Below are 21,694 nucleotides of genomic sequence, written 5' to 3' on the forward strand. Positions count from 1 at the left end.
GACAGAAACCATCTGTTTTGCATATCTGACCGCCCAGTTCTGCTGCTGAACAGGAATTGCTGCAAGCCCAGGCAGGTGCTCTTGCAGGTGCTACTCCCCACTGAGGTTTCAATTCCCAGCACAGTGCCTGGCACACAGAAGGTGCTCAAAACAATTTCCAGGAATACAGTGAGGTCTTCCTGGTGCTCTGGTTATTTGTTTCATGGTGTATGGGAGTGGGGGTTGGGTCAGGGTCGGGGGACAGAATAGTCTTTACAGTTTTGTGTAGATTTTGGGATATGTTGGCTTTTTCACAAACGCTGAAAAACATAAGCCTCTTTGAGGTCAAGCGATGGTGTGGGTTCATGTCTGGTTCCTGGCTTCCACCTCCCCTCCCCTTCCTTTTTCTCCCCTGCCCCGTTCTCCAGCTCAGGCCCTGGCGTCTCCATTAGTTAAGTCTAGGACTAATTCCATGAATCAGCAGGAAGGATTTCAGCAGCTCCAGTCTCTAAGAACCCACAGTTTCGTTCTTATACCTGGTCTAGCCCACGCGCATCCTTATTTCTGAGACCTAACTCCTGTCTTGATTCCAAATCTTGTCAGGGCTCTGGGTCCTGTATTGTGGAGGGACTGCTCCTGCTGACAGGCATTTTGGAAGTCATCCCCCCGTTTCTGTGTCTCTTTGGATCTGTAGAAGCTTCTCCTGGGCTCACGAGGCAGTCTCGTTAATGCATATTTGAGCAGACGCTATTCTCCGTCACCCCAACACGAGCCCAGTTCCCAGATGTGAACACCTGAGGCTGTGACGTCTTAGCACCCCATGGGCCTTTTTTCATTCGTTCTGGCGTAGCCCATGGGTGAGTGTAGCTCCAAGGCTTTCCCCTCCCAGGCCATCCCATACCTTCTCAGCCCCCACATTAGCTAGGGGCGCCCTTTGGGTCTGTGCCGGCACCACCGCAGAGTCACACCAGAGGGGTGACCCCGCAGCTGCGTGGCTGCCGGCTCCCCTGCTGTGCTGTCCTCAGAACTGATCATGATGCACAGAGGGGATGTATAGGGGGGGGGCGGTATTCAATGATATCTGTTAAGTTTTATTTCTGAGCTGGGTGATGACTGCTTGGGTGTTTGCTACACTATTTCACACATAGGAAATACATACCAAAAAGGAAAAGTGGATCATAGTGAAGGACAGCGTGGAGCACACAGGGAGGAAGGTGGGAGGGCGTAGAGCCACTCCTCCTGGTAGAGCCCTAGATCACTCAGAGGTGGCCTGGGCGACAGCAGGAGATGAGGGGGCAGGAACAAGGACTTTGAGGAGCCACGCTTCTGAGCGTGCTTAGCTGTGCTTCTGAGTCACTGAGGTCCCTCGTTTAGAGGCAGGTTCAGCTTCAGAATCAGTAGCACTTTGATTGCACTTTGAGTGTCAGAGAATCAGAGGGCACTTCGTAAAAGCTCCCGCTCGGAAGCCTCCTCCCAGGTGTCCCTCCCCGGTCTCGGGGCAGCTGCCTCCTGGACCTGTCCCCTCCCGGACACAAGGGAGGTGCTCAAACACCAGAGGAGAGCTTCCTGGGGAAGGCGTCCACCGTGCTGTTGGCACGGAGCCTGAGATAACTCAGGACCTTCACATTCAGCTCAGAGGAGGTATAGGAAAGGCCACACCTGGGAGAGAAATCCACTGAAGAATTTCACCACCCGGGTACAGTACTTCAAAGGAACTGTCTTCGCCGCCTGAAAAGAAGCCTGTCTCTGACCCACTTACACAGAATGTAGAGTTAGTTAAGTAACACCGATTAGTTAACGCCATTCAGTGACAGGTGTTAGGGGTTAACTGTTCTTCCACACCATAAAAAATAACTTTGTCGACTACCTATAATGATCAGTATGCTATTTATTAAAAGCTATTACCAGTCAATCAAGGATCATCAGATACTTGGTTAAAGAGAAATACTAAGATGTGCAAAAGAGCAACTAACCATGGGAGAAACAGATAAAAGAAAAAAGAAAGAGGATGTTAAGCATTGAATTTGTCTCAGAGAGATTTGAGAGCACAGAATGTTTGTCCACAGTAGTGGGCTGCTATGGAGCAGCTTAGAAGCAACGGACACAAAAGAGGCCTTGATGAATTACACATTGGCTATAAAATGAAATAAAATGAAAAATCAATAGTATTGATTCATTGGTTTGGCTGAAAACTAACGTACTAACCTAGAAGATAAAGTTGAGAAAATAGCTCAGAAGTTCAGGAATGACAGCAAGGGAAAATAGAAGAAAGATGTTGAAATGGAGCATAGATCTAGAAAGCTGTTAATAATGCAATTAGTCCAAGATGAGAGAACAAAGGTGGAGAAGCAAATAAACAATGAAAGAATAACTTTCCAATGAAACACACTCACCATGTGCCAAGAACTATTCTTTTGAAATTTAAAAATTCTTAGCATAAGGTTTGCAGAGAGACTTACCAGGATACCTACAAACTTCCCTCTACCAGAAAGAAAAAAAAAACAAAAAACCCAAAAACAAAAATACAAGCATAGGATTGTCATCATATACTTTTCATTAATAGTACTGACTTTGGGTTCACCTGGGTGGCTCAGTCAAGTGAACGTCAGACTTTGACTCAGGTCCTGATCTCACAGTTCATGAGTTCAGGTACCACATGGGGCTCTCTTCTGTCAGCACAGAGCCCACTTCAGATCCTTTGTCCCTCTCTCTCTCTGTCCCTCTCCCACTCATGCTCTCTGTCTCTCAAAAAAAAAAAAAAAAAAACCCCAAAACCAAAAAATAACAAAAAAAAAACCCCAAACAAACAAACAAAAAACCTTAATTTTGGAAGACAGTAGAGCAAGATTTCAAAGTTCTCAGGAATCATTAATTTTGAACCTAAATGTTTCAGCCAGCTAACCTGTTACTTAAGAATCCAGGCAAAATAAGCTAATGACTCAGAAAGTTTCTCCTGTTTACTCTTCCGGGTGTGATCTGGGAGGTAATTTAGGAGAAGCAAAAACAAATCCAACAAACAGAAGAACTGCTGAGGAACAAAATGAAAAGAAATGTCAAATTATCAGCAGTAAAACAGGCCTCGAAAGCAATGGGCCCAAATTAGATGAGAGTAGACAGGAGGTGATGATTGATGAACACGGATTACAAAATGTGTAACAAGCTGGAAGATCTCAGATATGTACAAAGGTCCATGTATGTCTCTTCTCTTCATTAGAATAAAGGAAATAAAACCTATTTAGGAATGATGATAAGATGGTCTGACCTGAAGTGTGACATGACTTGGAAAAATAGAAAGGGTGTAGAGAAAGGGAATCTATTTTCCCTTATTTTGGGGATGGACATTTTTGTAAATGTAAAATTGCATTTACATCTTTATGGGCCTTACATACTGCTGGGTTCTGCAATTAGTGCTTACATAATCTTAACATTATAAATATCTCTCATTGGTTTTCAATTTTTAAATCAAGCTGTAGACAAAGCAGAAAACTAACTTAAAAACAGAGCAGAGTACAAAGGTTCCAGCCTGGATGATGATATTAATCAGTTGACGAGTTGCAAAGAGGAAAGGGTGGGACCGAGGCTAGACCTCAGGGATCTACTTTCCTCCTCTTAGAGAACAAGGCGTGGTTCGAAGATACCAGAAATTGATGAATTGAGAAATGAGGATTGAAGCAGATTACTTAAAGAGATGCGTGGAACCTTTCAAGATCTCAAAATGTTAATGAAACTAATAAAAATTGGAAGGTGGAATGCAGGTGAACTCAGAGTACAAAGTGTATTAAGTGCACACACCTTTCCCCGTAGGAAGCAGATTATGTATTGTTCAAAGTTGATAAGGCCAGAAACACAGGCACACATTTAGGGATTAGTTCTGTGGTATAGACAGAACTAAAACCAGAACTGTTTAAATATGGTTGCTTCTCAGTTGAACAAAGACAGGCAAGGGGGTGTTTAGCATAATAGAGAGAGTTTCATTTAAATCATTAGGTACTCTTTGAGTTTATTTTATTATTATTATTTTTTTGATGTTTATATTTGAGAGAGAGAAAGAGACAGAGTGTGAGCCAGGGTGGGCAGAGAGAGAGGGAGACACAGAATATCTGAAGCAGCTTCCAGGCTCTGAGCTGTCAGCACAGAGCCTGATGTGGGGCTTGAACTCACAAACTGTGAGATCATGACCTGAGCCAAAGTCAGATGATTAACTGACTGAGCCACCCAGGTGACCCTGAGTTTATTCTTTTTTGACATGTTATGAACAGTCTTTTATAAATAATAGCATATATATTTAAAAATTCTCCCAGCGATGTGTTTTTATGCACGTGGTAAATGGGAAGAATGTACTCTATGTTCCAGGATATTCTAAGCCTCCGGCCCTCTGATCCCTGGTAGCCGTAGGAGATCTGAGATCCCCCAGGGTCTAGGAGACACCACCTGATTGCAGAGAACCTGGGAAGCCTGCCCCAGGTCAGGTGAGGGGAGGAAGACTTCCTGTGCGGAGCCCCAACCTTGCCAGTCTGTTCAGCAGGGGGCTCCAGAGAGTCAGAGGCCAGGAGAACCTCTTTCCCATTGCACCTATTCTTTCCCTTCCACCTGCACATGGCGAGGGTAAGAGACAGTCCAGGATAACTCACCAGCCTCCGGCCATCCGTACTCTAGTTCCCCTAAGCCTGAGCTGGGACTTTAAAAAGAAAACTCCAAAGCCTGCAGTCCTTCTTAGCTTTGGATTTGCTTCTCTGCTGGGAATTTCCCACATCCTTTTCTCTGGAGGTTATTTCAGCTGCCTGTGACCCGTATTACGGGGAGACATCCCTAAGATGTCCCAGGGACAAGACCGTCACTTCAGGCTTTTCAGATGAGGGTTTCAGGGCATAGTTCTAGGAAGACATTTTGTTCATAGATGTCTAAAACAAGCCTTCTGCAATGTGTCTTCGTGGTCATTAGTCTACCAGGTCCGAGCACTCACCCCGTCAGTCTCTGCCACCATGCTAGTCAGCACTCCAATCAATGCTGACTCACCAGAGGGCCTGTGCAAAGCCTCACAGTCAGTACTCTGATGGTTCTGCCAAAGAAATGATAGGCAGCCTTTCTGGGAAGAGCGGTCTTTCCGATTGAGGCTGGCCATTCATCAAGCATGGGGAATTTGCCTCATCTTGCCTGTAATCGGAGACTTAATTGGTCATCTCTTCACTTCCAGTTGCACTTTCCCATGCTACACCTCATGTCATTCCTCCTCCACATTCCTCAGTCCAATCTTAACCTCAGGAGGTATCATTCTACTCCAGCCTCATCTTACAATTGCCATTCCAGTGTGACTCAACAATTTCCAACAACGCGCTGAAAAATATTCCTCGGAATCTTAAGGACTGGTGGGGTCACTGAATCATAGCAAATCAGAGTTGCCAGGGCTCTTGAGGTTACCCTGTGTCACTCCCTGCTTCCCGATGGACAACTGAGGCACAAAGAGATGAACTGGCTTCCCAAAAATCTTACAGCAAGTAGTTCCTCTAAGTGGAACAGGAGGTACAGAAATATACAAGCATCAAAGAGATAGGGGTATTCTGAGGACAATGAAAGATAATTGCAAATTCTAGTACCTATTTTGGACTTCCTTCCCACAGATAGTAAGCAGCTGGCCTCTATATCCACCGAGGACAAGATACAGGGAAAATAAGGGTCTTAATTACAATTTGACTTTATATATAAAATTAGAAGTGCTTTATTTTAATGTTTTGGGCTCAGAAATAGTGAATGGTGGAAGCGAGTGGAAACCCCTTTTCTGGAGGACTCCCAACCCAGGTGGTGCCCCCCGTGAGGGGGTGTGGGGGAGCAGCCACTGATTCCTTGTCACCTTCGTTGGGGGCTCCACTGTATCGCATGCCAATTGCCTGAGAGGGATTTTAGTGCCCGCATCAAGTGCCATCACTGAGGCATCTCATCAAGGTGTTAGATCACAAGGTCTGCCACTGAGACATAAGCCTCAGGAGTGTACAAATTTCTAAATAGGAGAAATCAGATTTTCATGTAATCTCCTTGAGAAATGAAAGCACGTGAGAACCATCAAGATAGGTAAAAACTTGAAGATCAGCCTTATTTATCTCTTTGCGGGGGTGGGGGGGCAGGTTGGAACAATTTCTCTGATGTCTGAAGTGCACCACAATACATGCTTCTTGAGTCCTTTTCGCCTTAATGTGAGGTATCTTCGGGAAAATGCTCTCTCTCAGTTTGTAGTAATAACTCCCCAGAAAGCGCTTCTGAGGGGTTATTTGTAACTCTCTGGGACCCTGAGGCTGCTGCTCGGACTTGGGCTGTGAGTAGCGGTCTGCAGTCAGACCAAGTTTCCAGCATCAGAGTGGATATTGCCCTGTTTCCCAGGAAGCAAGGTAAAGCGCTTACTGAAGCATTTCCCCTGAGCTGAGCTCATGAAACCTGCTTCCCTCCCCTGCCTCCCCACCCCCACCCCCCACCCCATATACTAAATGAAGAGAGAGAAAGTTCACATCTCCCGAACAGTATTTGCAGAAAATGTACTGCGCCCTTTCCTCAGGATGTGTTTAGTGTGTTCTAATCTTTAGAGAGACTAACTCCCTGAACTTAAGGTTAGAAATAATTAGACAAGAAAATCCCTTCTCTTGATTTCTTGGAACTATCCGAAATGATGAGGAGTGGAAAAATCACTGCAGGTCAGATCTCTCACTCTTCCTGAACCTTTGCACCGTATTGTTTATAGAAAGAATGTGACATCCCTTGGCATGATAAGGTGAGTGTTGCTATTTCTGCCTTTTGACTGTTTGTTATGCTTTCCTACATAGCAGAGAGGCAGATAGCTACAGAAACCTAAAAAAAAAAAAAACCCCTAAAAAAATGATTACTTGGGACTGTTCAGCACATTGCTGCAGAAAACACCTCCCTTTGTCTTGGCAAACCCATTTCGGAAAAATGATTTAAATCTTGGCAGGAATAGATAGCTTTTTACATCCTATTTTGATTGCCTTAGAGGTCAACCATACAATAAGCAACATTTACTTCTTAAGCTCTGAAGGGTATTAGGCGGCCCCATCTTCTTTTTCTTTTTTAGTGATTGACATACTTTGAAGCGTGGATAAGCATTATCTCCATGTCTCACGTAAAGTGCCATGGAAATAAGTTCCAACGCTCTTCCATTCTTTGGAGTTCCGGGTCCTTGAAGTTAGGGATTGGCTTTTCGTATGAGTCATGCCAAGATTTCTTTTATCCCTAGGGTAGATCAGTGCCTTAGACAGAGTGGCGACTGAATACAAGTTTGCTCTTCTGAGCTTAGGAAAAATAAAAACCACTATATGATAATAGGAACCGTCTTGTGTCCTGGGGAAATAGCACGCTTGTATATGAGGAGGCCGAAACCAAGTGGTATTAATTATGTGAGTCTACTGAGTTCTGAGTAGGCACATTCGGCCCACAAACAAGAAGACAATGTATACCGGAATCTAATATTATACTGTATGTTAATGAACTGGAATTTAAATAAGAACTTAAAAAAAAAAAAAAGGCAAACAGAAGACGGGTGTCCTGGCTCATCAGACAGTACAAAGTCTAACTTCAAGTTCTTGTTTCTTGGCTGAGGGTCCTCGGCCCACTGCTCAGATAGGTGTGGCCTGGCTGCCCACTGTGCCAGTGTGTTCAGAGTCCATTACATGTGACCCCCTTGAACATCCCTCCCCGGAAACCTAGGCCACACTGTGTGACTGGAAGGCCACAACTGTGTCACTGCCTTATGAGTCCTGGAATAAATTCTAGAATTTCTGTAATGCTCTCCAAAGTGCATGCCTGGGATCTGAAGGGGTAGAAAACACTTTGCAAATGAAAACTTGAAAGAGACAGTAGGTACCAATAAATCAATCTAATAAGAAAAAGTCAGCTGGGAACATGAACTAACATTTTAATAGGAATTTAAAATCAGAAATGTACTGACTCAAGTGTTTTGGACTAAACTCACCAAAGCAATAAATTCATATCTTAGAAAATGAAGCCTTCTAGTAGGATGATCTGGCCAGTTAATGAGGAGGTGACATGATGCGCCAAGAAAGTCTCTGGGGCCAGTGCTTGGACATGTCATCCACAACTTTCCACCTTTCCTTCTTAAAACCTCTGAAGCCATCCCCCACTATTTTTCTTTACTCCTACATTGATTCTGTTATTATGACAAATATAAAGTTTTGAATTTGATCCATGCCCAAGAAATACAAATTAGGTGAACACGTTTTTCATCTTATTTCTCTAAGGGAGAAAAATGTTTCTTCTGCCTTCTCATGTTTTGTACACGGGGCCTGTAAAGAAAACTGACAAAGGACAGATTAAGAAGAGAAAAAGCATAACATTTTATTTTTACTTTTACATGCATGGGGGTGCCCCTCCCCCAAATGAAAACCCAAAGTAGCAGTTAGACTTGGGGTTGGGGAGATTATATGGCACTCAAATAAAAGGCAATATATTGTGGAGAAGTGTCTAAATGAAGGAAAGGTGCTTTGAGCTTCTAGGGGTGATAAATTATGGGAAGGTAAACGTTCTGGAAAGATGAATGTTAGATAAGGGTTATTTAGTAGAGTTTGTTTACGGAGACTCACCTAGGTGCTGTCTGCTTCCGGTGATAAGCACTACTGTCTTCCTGGTATGGGAAAGGGCAGGGGACACCTTCAAAAGGGGAATTCATGCTCTGCTTTTAGATAGATAGGAGGAGGGCAGAGAGTTCTTCCTGTGTCTGGTTTTGCTTAGTTGCTTTCAGTTCAGAATAATTATTATAGCAAAGTGCTATTCTTTTTGAAGTTTAAAACAGCACCCCTGTATGGGCTCCCGGCTCTGCAGGTGTGACTGCGTCCTCTGTGGCAGGTATGGCAAGACTGAAACCGAGGTATCAGTCCAGCTGAGCTCTCATCTGGAGACTCTGGAATGGCCGGGGGGGGCGGGGCAGGGAAACTGTCTCCAAGCCCTTTTTGTTCTTGGAAAAATTCAGTTCTTTGCAGCTGGAGGACTGACTTTGCCCTTTCCTTGGTGGCTTTCAGCAACTAGAGGCCAGTCACATTCCTGGTCACATACCCTCTTCCACCTTCAAGCCAGCAAAGGTGTATCAAAATCTTCTCATGCTTGAGATCTCACTCTTCTAGGACCAACCAGGGAAAACTCTGGATTATCAATGGATGATCTGCCTATCTTAAGGTCAACACATTAGAGACCTTAATTTCTTCTCCAAAATCCCTTCACAGCAGTACCTAGGTTCCTGTTTGATTAAATAAGTGGGATCCTCTTAGAACTCTGCCCACTGGGAGGTCTATGTTTCCTTTCTTGAATCTAAGCATGCCGGTGACTGCAGCTGAAGGGACCCTGCATAACCTCCAGAGTGGTGGTTTTTTGGGTGGCACAGCCTGATGTCCTCCACTGCCCTGTTTCCCACCTCTTGAAGAAAAAAAATCAGTAACCACTAAAGTCTAAGTGAGGAAATATTTGGATGTTGCGCTTGGGTGAGTATCTTCTGGGAGAAAACACAGCCAGTGAAAAAGTGATAAGATGCTGTGGGTAATTGGGGTTTCTAAACCTCGGGACGATCTTCAACTCCTTGCCCTCACAGAGCAGCGTGAATGAGGATAAATGCAAGTACTAGGATAAATTCCCCGCTTTGGTGCTCCAGAATTAGTCTAGAAAAGAAATGAAAAAGGTAAGTTCCAGTGGGTGTTGTTATCATTTTAAGAAGGTCTGTAGAATAGCAGTTGAACTAACCCACCAGGAGTCTACCAGCTCTTTTTTTTTAGTTTACTCGGATTAACTGGACAGGAATTTCAGGTCATGAGTGTAGAATGCAAGTGGGCATTTTTCATACCTTCCTCTAGGTTCTGTATCTGAAAGGAATCTTTACAATAATAACTTAGAGCAAAGATCTTCTCAAGTATTTCACTTTTTTCATTTTTTAATGTGTATTTATTTTTGAGGGGAGGGGAGGGGCAGACAGGGAGACACAGAATCTGAAGCAGGCTCCAGGCTCTGAGCTGTCAGCACAGAGCTCAATGCGGGGCTCAACTCACAAACCTCAAGATCATGACCTGAGCTCAAGTCAGACGCTTAACCCACTGAGCCACCCAGGCGCCCCTCAAGCATTTCATTTTTAATGTGTAATCTGCACAACATTCAATGAGAGAGCATTTTCAATGCCGGTTGCATTAGTAGGATCATACGATGGAGCACAAAAAAAGCAGATCTGAGTGTGTGGCTTCATAGAACTTCTAAGTGAGGGAGAATGAGAAGAATAACTGAAGAAAGGAGGCAAAATTAAATAACACAAGCTCATATAAATAAATGACATAGAAAGGGAGGTGGGAATTGTCATGGGTTGGTATTTCCCTCATGGGAAATCATCGGGAAGGTCTGAAAAAGCACAGGGTTCAGCTGACTGGTGGGAAAGAGGCCGACTGGGATTCTAGAGAAGGAAATGTATTTCTGAGCATGGAAGCAATGCTAATAAAAACATTATTGTCCCTGTGTTACCCTTTTCTGGAGCATAATTCCATTCTTCAGGAATAGGTGACTTTCCAGGCACTTGCAAGAGAGAACTGCTTCTAAACAGATACGTCTTGTGTCTCTTTGTGGAGCCCGAGGTTGCTGGGAGCATTGAGAAGCCAAGTGCACTGAGATGGGGTAACTGACGCAATTCATCTAGTCCTGCGAGTCTCTGTTTAACTTGGAACACTCACTCTCTTATAGAGCTATGGATCCAGATGAATTTCAGAGCCTGATTTTCTTTCTCCAGGAATTTTTGATCTCCTGTTAACCTTTAGATGCCCTATTAGATATTTATTTTACAGCAGGGACTTTCCCCGTTCAGGTATTTATTTCTGACCTGTTTTGATTGAGTGTAGCTTTCCTGGATGAAATGATCACATCCCAGAAAGCATATATTTTATAAGAGAAACTTTCTTTCTATTAACAACGTCTTAAATCCTTTATTGCCTACATTTGCAAACTGTTACATTTTTCCAGCAGAGTTTACTTTACAAACGTCAGCATGAGATTTTAAAATGCAAATATTTCTAAAGCTACCACCCACGATTCGAGCTGTGGAACGATGCACATGTCTGAACTGGCCAGATTTGGGGGCACACACTTCGTGCCTAAATTCTGTTTGGTCTTATTCGGGCTTTGCAGACACAGTGGGCTCCCCGTTGGTTGCCTTCTGGCCGATGAGAAGCGCTGCCATGGAGAGGCTGGGACTGCCCGTGGTGGGAGTTCCCTTACCAAGGTTTGGACACTGCTGAAGCAACTGGCAAGTGGCTTTAAGCTAAAGGGAAAATGCAATCCTGAGTTGGACTAGCTCTCCCCAGCCCCAAGTCCTCCCCCGTCAGAAGGACATCAATGAACTGCACTGGGCAACCATCGGGGATGAGGGTGGGGGACAGAAAAGACAGCTCCATTTTTGCATCCAGAGCTTTCCCCGTCCTGCTGACATCTGCTTGCCAAAGTTGAGCAGGTGGGGGTTGATTATTTAAAAAGAAAACATTATTAAACTCTTTGGAACCAGATGGCTTGCAGTGACAACCATCATGGTGAATGTAGCGCCCACGTGGGTACTTCACCTCAGAAGAGGGATGGGGGGCTCCTTGCTTTGTCAAATTTGCATTCTTTTCCCTCCTCCTTTTCCTCCCCACTCCTTCTTTTTATTTTTTGGTGTGTATTATTACCGTGCCAACTCTGGATTTTTTTTTTTTTTTAAGTATCTGTATCATCAAACAGTCCCCACTTCCCTCCACCTCTTCCACCCGTAGGTATTTCACAGATATGGTCGGAACAGCCTGTACTCAGTTCATACCACGGGCTCCCTGGTGATCTGTATAGGCATCTCTGTCACTGAGTATTGCTAAGTAAGATGAAGTGTTAAGATTATGGGGATTTGTATTAGGTTACAGATTCTGAGACATCATGTGAGGTGGGGTGACGACTAATGTTCCCTGGTGTATTTTCAGAGCTTGATTTCTCTACCACCTGTGCAGTTTTCAAAGAAATGGCTGAGTGGTTTGGTTCTGGTCAGGTGGCGGGGAATGGGGACATGTTAGGAAACACTCGTCTTCCCTTCAAACCATGCCATGGAGAGGAACAGAGGAAAATCCCAGCTTGGCTAGTCACCCTTCGCATTGACCTGGTGTATGAGCTAATCAACACTGAAATGCTCTCCTGGTACAATGATCGTTACGATGGTTGGGGAAATATGGGCTCCTTTTGAGCAAGATGTTTCCTTCCACAGGGCTGCTCTGTACGGGGAAGAATTGATGCTCTTTCCCTCCCTGCTGCCTTAAGTGCCATGGGGTGAGAGAGCCCACTGCAGGAGACAGGTGTCCTGAGTTCTGAGCAGAGAATTGAAGCCATCTATAACCTTCTCCACTGGAAGGGAAGTGTGTGAGATTTGGGATCTATTCATACGCACTGATCTAATCATCAGAGATCCTGGCCTCTTGCTTTATGGTTCACGGTGTCCGTCAATCTGCAGAGAGTGTGAATGACATCAGTCTGAAGATGGCTTCATTACGAATTCTTCTTGGCCAGCCAAGGAAATGCATCTGATGATAATAGAGCTCCTCAAGTGATGAAAATAAAATCATTCTCTGATCACAAGTTATTTCAGAGTTCACAAATCCTAGTCAACATAACTTGTTTTATTTACTAGTTATAGGACGTGGATGGAGTGGGAAGACCTCTGGATTAAACAGTAGGATGGTGGCCCTGCTGGGGTTCAATCTGAGGTCTCGTATGACTGGGGATGGCCTGGGTAATTGTAGAAGACTAGAAAGAGCCAGGTCCCTGCACTGCATGTCCTCAAAAGGAGTGGGTCAGGTGCTGAAGGGCTCCATGCCCAGGAGAGCTGGACTGAGAAGAGAGAGCCCCACTGTGTCAATGACCACCAGGGGGCAGTCACTGCAAACAGCTGGAAGCCAAAGAGCTCCAGTCCTACCAGGGACAGACTTTATACTTGGAAATAATAGAAGTTCCCCAAACTCCGGCAAGCTGGGAGTGGCCTCAGGACATGTCCTTAAAGAGAGAGAGCACCCGCTGGAATTCACAAGTGGGGTCTCATTCCCAAAAGGACGATAGGAAAAAACAAGACAGAACCCTACTGCTAGACAGTGCTGGGAGCACCAAGAAGGTTACCGAGAGCAGGAGCTGTCACTACACCTGCAAACAAAATAGTCTTATCTCAGTGACCTGGTTATCAGAACTGAGGCACAAGGTCAGGGTCAAAGAAGCCGGCACATGGACCTGAGCCTGGAGCTCCTTTAATCTCTTATTTTTCAGCTCAGGGGATGCTCAGTCTGGCTGGGCCTGTTTATGAAGCACCAGCAGATGGTGCGTGTATGGAAGAAGGGAAGGAAGGGGATGGAGAAATGGGCTACGGAAGCTGGGACCCAGCCAACAGCTGTCAGACATGGCTGTTGTGAGTTCAACATTAGATATCGTTCGTCAAAGCACTGAAACAGAAATCCGTGTTCAACTATTAGGTAACGTGAGAATTGAAAGAACTGAAATTTCCTGGGACAGAGATGCCAGAATATTTCCAGCTGGTTCTGCGCAAACCCTCAGCCCATTGCTGTTCCACTTAGGCAACACCTATTTATTCTACTTGTCTTCTGAAGCTCTTTTCAATCACCCTTTCCTCAGGAAAACTTTATCTGCAACCCTGCCTAGCTGGTATCCTCCTTCAAAGTTTCTCAGAGCACTTAGCTGAGTGAGAGTTTGACATAGTTTTGCTTAACTAATTAATTACCTTTGATCCCTCTCCCACTAGAGGGTGAGTTTTACAAGGACAGAGAATATGTATGTCCTATTGCTGCTGGATGCCTAGAACCCAGCCCAGTGCCAGGTATATTTCAGGTACTGAATGAGTATTTGTTGAAAGAATGAATATCTTGAGAGAAATAGGATTTTTTTTGGTAGGCAAAACAGGAGCATGACTTTCATATTTGGTATTGTCGAGCACTGATGAAAATAGATCATTCTCTAAACATATATATCATTGCGTCCCAAGGCATCTGGGAATACCAGATTGGAGGGAGTTACAAAGCCTCTGGATACTGACGATTAAGTCCTTGTACCATAGACCCAGGTTTGACATAAAAATTAGCAAAAATGAAGATCAGTAGATTCTTTAAGGAAACTCAAGTTCATCTATAGGGCAAATACATGGCAGCAAACTCCTAGCCTAGTTTTCCTTCCTTCCTACCCGTTACTCTGTATCCTGTCTGCACAAATCTATGTAAGTAAATAATATTAAAAAATAAACATTGAACACATTCTTTTAGGGGGAAATAACTCATGCCCATAGCCAGAATGGAGTTTGTGGAAGTGGGGTACCCTTCATTTGGTTCTGATGAATGTCAGAGGTCTTTGATTTCTAGTAGCAGAATCTAATATTGGCTGTTGTGTAAGTCATATAACCAAAGAGAAAGCTTGAAAGCCTGGGCTTGGGAATAAGTATGAATTGAAACATTTCTATGTAGTCAAAATCACTACTTAGTTTTGCTTGGTGTTTCACTTTTTAAAATGTTTATTTATTTATTTTGGGAGAGAAAGCAAGAGAGAGAGGGAGAGAGAATCCCACGCAGAGCAGTGCTGTCAGTGCAGAGCCCAATGCTGGGCTCCATCTTATGAAACATGAGATCATGACTTGAAGTGAAATCAAGAATCAGATGCTTAACCGACTGAGCCACCTAGGTGCCCATAGAGCTGTGTTTTAAAAAGCCATCCCATTTTTATTCTATTTATCATGTTGCTTGGGTTTCACTTCTAGGAGAGATCATGTGCTTGGGCTGTTCCCAGTCCAGAACATCTTAAAGCTTCTAGTAGACTTTACTCAAGGGGAAGAGGAAATTTCTCAAAGGAAAATCAAAGTGCTATTTCCCCAAAGAACGAAGTAAGAGTCCAGAGAAGTATCAACAGATGAACGAGTGAACAAAATGTGGTGTATACATACAATGGAATATTATTCAGCCTTAAAAGGATTAAAATGCTGATACGATGTGGATGAACCTTGAAAACATGCTAAGTGGCCTAAGCCAGAGGCAGAAGGGCAAATAGTGTGAGATTCTACTTATATGAGGTACCTATGTCTAATTCATAAAAACAGAAAGTAGATTAATGTTTGGCAGGACCCGGGATGGGGGGAGGGAAAATGATGGCATTTTGTTTGATAGGGACAGTTTCAGTTTGGATGGGGAAGAGCTCTGTAAGTGGATGGTGGTGATGTACACAACAATGTGAACATAGTTAATGCTACTGAATGGTGCACTTAAAATGGTTAAAATAATCAATTTTATGGTTTGTAAATTTTGCCACAATAACATAAAAAGAGTGTAAGATAGCGGTGTCAAGGCAGGGAGAATGGAAGGTCATGGTCATTGGAAGAAAAGGCCATTGAGGCATCTGGTGTAGGGCCAGAAGCCTGGACTCAAGTCCCAGTTCTTCTCTGTAACCCTGAGCGAGTCACCAAGCCTCCCTGAGCCTCTTTTTCTCTTTGGTGGATAAAAACCCTGGCCCCATTATCTATCACACAGGAACCAGTTAGCCTGAGAAAGAAAACTCTACACAGAGGACAGCATTACTATCAGAAGGGATGAAAAGCCCTTTGCAAAGTCGTATTTCAGTGGCCTGGATGAGAAGTGGCGACCACCACTTTCTTAGGTTAGTAAGTGTTCTGGAGATGGTGTTCCCAGGTGGATGGCAAGGGATAGAATAAAAATATGAGCAGGATAGGAGACAGCTATTCGTGTCCATGCTACAGGATCGAAATGGGTCTGAATCACCCTTATGTGCTGCTGCTCCAGTAAGATTTCACAGCCCTCAGTGAAAGGTTCAGACATATCCTTAACCAATGAAACAGCTGGTATTTCCAGAGGAGAGTCTCTGAATGGCCTAACAAGAGTGGAGCTGTTAATTGATGTCCGTAAGAACCAGCAAGGGTGCCTGTTGGATACTTATGACCTGTGTCTGGTACAGGGTTTGGGCAAACGAAAGAATGATTTCAGGCAAAATTCCAAATATTTGGCTTTAGAAGCCAATCGTCAATTTCTATGCCAACTACTTATTTGCTACCATGAGATGCAAAAAATAAGATTAAGCAGATTTGTTTGCAAGATTCCTCTGGTTCTGTCATTTCTCTAGATTAAAACCTTCAGAGGGGATCCATTGGAGTTATAACTTGATCAACTTTAAAGGTTATTAGAAGACATGGTGGTAGCTTTTCTAGTTTTTGGGCAGAGTGTTCTGGTCACTTATCAGGCAGTAGGCTTTTTCACCCATGGCTGTATGCAAGGAGCCTCGTTCTAACCACCTGCTGAGTAGGGGGCTTGGGGATTTACCTTTATATAACTTCAGTCCTGAGGAACATATCTCCTCCCAGCATACCTGAGTGTTAGCTGGCTTCAGTGCCTTTTCACAGCTATGTCCTTGAAGGTCTCATTCTCAAGAATTTCCTTCTTTTGCATTTGGTTGAGATATATGTATATGTATAAGTGTATATATGTATACATACATATATACTATGTGTTGGAAGTAGAAGGGGTACTTCCTATACATGCCCAGTTTTCCATCTCAACTGAGAACGGATTTGGAAATTTCTATTACAAAACTCTGATGATTTTGATACTTAGACATCCATGGACTGGAGAGCCAAGATGGTGCTGCCTTAATGGAACCTGGTGTCTCCTTGCTCTGTTGATCTCCTAGCAGCCAGCTTATGACCATTTAGATTCATTACAGCCTGTTAGAAGGAAAGGACAGACCCCACTCATTACCATGGGACTAGTTTTTTTAAGGCATTGAAATGATTGGCTGATATTGATTTAAGTGACTTCATTTCCATGTGTCCAATAATAGACCAGAGCTCGGGTTGAAGATTCGGGGAAAGAGGTGTGGTAAAGGGAAAACTATGAATGAGATGGAAAGAGGAGCAGAGAGGGAAGAATAAAAATGAAGACCAAGAAAAGGCAAAGGAGGGGGAAATTGGATGGTCTAAGAGAAATAAAACAGTAAGAGAGGAAAAGGAGTAGGGGTGGGGATGGGGAGAATCCTTCCTTCCTCTGTCTTGTTCTCTCTGGAAAAAATGAACTTCCTGCCTTACAGCTGGCAGCTTCCAGAAGCTTCCCAGCCATGATCACATCTGGAGGTGACAGCTGGCAGGTGCGTCACCCTCAGGCATGTCCTCTCTAGTCCCTTCTCTTTCTTTGTCAGGCACTCACAAAGTCCAGCTCAGATGCTGGAGCCTGCCTTAGTTTGACCTGAGGGCAGCTCATTTTCAGGGAATGCATCACCACAGAAAGCAACCTATTGCTATTTTTCACAATTTCTAAGCTTTCACTTTAGGGCAAGGCTGCTATTGCTACATTTGTTTTCTTTTCTGAGCAGGGGCAGGGGTGGGGGCATGTTGGGGAAAGTTTTCAGCCAACCCACTTGCTGTGTGACAGGGGCCATCAGTGAAAATCCAACATGCAAAACATTTGTAATGAAAAGATTTTGACCATGTTCTTGAATGTTCTTGAAGATCTGAAGAAACAATCTAACTGACTGACCGGCCTCCTGCATTTCAAATTATCTGCCACACAGGTTTTGCTCCAATGCACAAAATTAATGTGGGACCTTGGAATTGTGAGATTGATAAATTCTAATTAGTTCTCTCTTTAAATAGCAATGTTTGCTGTGTGGTGCTATTTAGAAACTTCTATCACCCCATTCTATTTATAAATTGCTTTTATAAGCAAAGGATCTAAAGGCTGAAAGAGACCTTAGAAATGCTGTAATGAAAAGAGCACTTTCCAGTTTTAGCTCTGAAACCCAATTGTTCATGACCTGGAATAAATCACTTAACTTCTCTGTGTCTGATTTCCCTTCTCTGTAAAATAAAAACTGCTTGAACTGACTGAGATCAGTTCGGCTCTCACATTCCTTTATGTACCATCCCACTGCTCCTTCACAGTGAGAAATGGAGGCTCTGAGTTGTAAGCACCCTGGGGGCGGGGGCTGTCTCCCTAATGAAGGATAAGCTCACTCCCATTCTGCCACCTGATCTTCCTGCAGGATGTTCCACATGCTCTGGGGTGCCTGTTGTCTGGCTTCCACGTGGGCCCAGAGAGCCGCAGTGGACCCACATCAGCTCTAGAGAGTCAGCTCAAGACTGGGTGGGAAATGGACCTGTTTTCCAGAACTCCCCATGTTGGTTTTGGCTGTATATCTTCCAAGACGCTACTATCTCTGCCATTGAATAAAGTCCCAATCACCTTAGAGTGAATGAAGTCTTTTCAGTCTGAATACCGATGTTTATCAAACAAATTTGACATCTCTCAAGATTCACTCACCTGGACCTTCAGGCTATTTTTAATCTCCTTAGCTTCTCTTTATAAATGCAGACTGGGCATATCCAAGTAGGTGGGCCTTGGGGTTGTGATTTGCCATGACAGACACTGATCTCGTCACTCATGCTACACCCCGACCCAGATGTTCCTCCTTATCTGTTTTCTAGATCTATTCTCACAGTCCATGGCACTAACATCTACCCAGTGGCCCAAGCCAGATACATCTAAATCATAGTGTTGCAGGATTTTTTTTTTTTTTTACCACAACACCTGGGATTCGAAGAATGAAGAGGTGAACACAAAATGAGCAGCAGGCAGAAGCTTACTAGAATATAAGATCACAAAGGAAGAACTGTGGGAAAGTTCTCTTTACAGAGAGGGGACACTGGAAAGTGAATGCCTGAGGGGTATAAGCAAGGGTCCTAGTTTTACAAGGTTCTGGTCAGCCCTCCTCCAATCCCTTCCCCCTCGTTCCTTCTCAGGGTCTACCCTTTTTGGCTTGGTAGCTCTAGGCGCTGGGTTGTCCATTCCTGATTGGCTCGTTTCCATTGTCAGAGGGCCATTGTATGGCCTACTTAGGTCTTTTGTCAAACTCCCAAGGGGAAACCTGAGGGGGAGTAGGTGGGGTCTGTTACATTTCTAAGAGGAACCTTATGCCTGAGGGGGCTTGCTGTGGTCAGACACTCCTGGCATTGTTCCAGAATAGGTGTTTTTCCCCATCCAGGGACCTCAGGCCCTACTCTTTCCCTTTCTGCCTACCGAATCCTATCTTTTCCAATCATAATATTTGATTCCTCCTTCTTCTTGATCCCTTATACTGATCGATCCCTGTATTAGCTTCCTAGAGCTGCCTTAAATTATCAGAGACTTGTGCCTTAAAGCAACAAAGTTTATTCTTTTACAGATCTGAAGAAGTCCAGAATTAAGATGTCACCAGAGCCATGCTCTGTCTGAAGGCTCTAGGGAAGAATCAGTCCCATGCCCTTCTCTGACTTTCTGATAATCTTGACATTTCTTGGCTTGTAGATACAATGTTCCAGTCTCTGTCTCTGTCATCACATGATGTTTTCCTCTCTTCCTGTCTCTTCTCCTCTTATGAGGACACCAGTCATATCGGATTGGAGACTCACCCTAATTAGTGTGACCTTACCTAAACATGACTATATCTACTGTAAGACTATTTCCAGATAAGGTCACATTCATGGGTACTGGGGGGCTTTAATATATCTTTTTGAGGGACAAAATTCCTGGACGCCTAGGTGGCTCAGTCTGTTAAGCATTTGACTCCAGTTCAGCTCAGATCAATGATGTCATGGTTCTTGAGATCAAGGCCTGTGTGGGGCTCTGTACTGACAGTGTGGAGCCTGCTTGGGATTGTCTCTCTCTGTCTCTGCCCCTCCCCTGCTTCTCTCTCTCTTTCTCTCACTCTCAAAATAAATAAATAAACATGAGAAAGAATTAAATCCACGGCAGCCTCTAAATCCTGTTAATTCTATTGCTCACATCCTTCTCTTCATCCCCACCACCACACTTTGTTCCAAGTCCTTAGCCGGATGTGTTCAAAGTCTCCTGACAATCTTGGAAGAATAATTTTGTGAAATTACTAGGCGAAAAAGCACTAAGTCTAACATTTTGATAGATCCTACTGATTTTTCTCTAGAGAAGAGATTTACATTTGCAGTTCTAGATGTGATGTCCGAGAGTGCCCTTTCCTGACCTACTCTTGTTAACACAAGTTTTTCTGAATTAAAAATTTTTTTGCCAACCCATTCAACAATGGTGTTTCAATATGTGTACTTTGCTGATCACTGGAGACTCATCACATACCGCGGCTGAGCTGACGGTGGGTGGGCCCCTCTCTCTGGCACAGCCCTCTCCCCTTGCTCCGTGAACACTCAGCAACAGTAGGTGAAGAGTGAAAAGCAGATTCCCTTCTTTGTGTGCTCATAGGCTGAGGGACACTGAGCAGGCTCTTTTATGTGATCCTGTGGCTGAGTATACATGCAGGTTGACACTCTCTTTCCTTATGATGGGTGCTCACCGAACCCTCCCTATATGGATGGGGCTGGGGGCTGGAGCCCAGCACCCCTGTTCCTCCCAAAGCACCTTTTCCCAGGCTTGCGCCTCACTGGGTGACTCCCTTTTTTCCTTTCTTGGGCCTGACCTTGTGCTTCTGGGGGGTGGATGGAGTAGTGGGGTGAGGGTCGAAGGACCAGTTTGGTTAACTCTATGAGGCTGAAGGGAGTTGGGGAAGCTGCTTGACACTATTTGCAAGGTCTCTGTTATGATTCATCCTAGCTCTGGACCTTTAGCCAAGATTTCAAGTCTGAAGGAGAAGACTCATGTGGCATTTCATGACATACATGTTATCGTTGTGTGTGTGCATGGGAACACGTCTGCAAGGGCACTCTCAGCTGTTCCTCTGGGGGAATAGAGCACCTGTGACTGTTTTTCCATGTTACTGTGCACGCATGGGGCCACTTTTACTCTTTGTTTAATACTTTTTGACATTGCTTAAGCTTTTAAAACAAACTTTTGTTACTTTTGTGTATACAAAGATTTAAACATTCACCTTTGTTCATCTTTTTACTAGGTTGTAGAATGTACAGGTATTACAACATTGAAAGATTTTTCTTTCAAAAGGAAAGATCTATTTTTTTTTTAACTTTTTGAAATGTTTATTTATTTTTGAGAGAGAGAGAGAGACAGAGCATGAGCACAGGCAGAGACAGAGGGAGACACAGAATCTGAAGCAGGGTCCAGGCTGTGAGGTGTCAGCACAGAGCCTGACATAGGGCTTGAACTCACAGACCATGAGATCATGACTTGAGCCAAAGTCGGACGCTTAACCCACTGAGCCACCCAGATGCTCCAGGAAAGGTCTATTTTTCAAATTATTTTCTGAACGTGTGTCCTGTGCACACTTTTGGACACAGCTTATTATCTTACTTTCTTTTTTTGAAATCCCACAATACCTTGTACAAGTATTTCCAAATAGGAGGCTGAAGGCAGAAAGGAAGGGGAAAAGAAGGAAGGAGGGAGGTAAAGAAGGAAGGAAGAGAAGGAAGGAAGGAAGGAAGGAAGGAAGGAAGGAAGGAAGGAAGGAAGGAAGGAAGAGAAGGAGGGAAGGAAGAGAAGGAGGGAAGGAAGGAAGAGAAGGAAGGAAGGAAGGAAGGGAAGTAGGAAGGAAGGACGGAAAGAAGGACGGAAGGAAGGAAGGAAGGAAGGAAGGAAGGAAGGAAGGAAGGAAGGAAGGAAGAGAAGGAAGGAAGGAAACTGACTAATCAATGATAACAGAGTCCTGAGGATGCTCAGAGGTGAGCCAGGCTGTGACCTTCTCAAGACTCCTCTTTAACTTTACA

The sequence above is a fragment of the Hyaena hyaena genome, unplaced genomic scaffold (genome assembly GCF_003009895.1).
Source record: "Hyaena hyaena isolate Hyena2069 unplaced genomic scaffold, ASM300989v1 scaffold_204, whole genome shotgun sequence".
NCBI classification, from domain to species: Eukaryota; Metazoa; Chordata; class Mammalia; order Carnivora; family Hyaenidae; genus Hyaena; species Hyaena hyaena.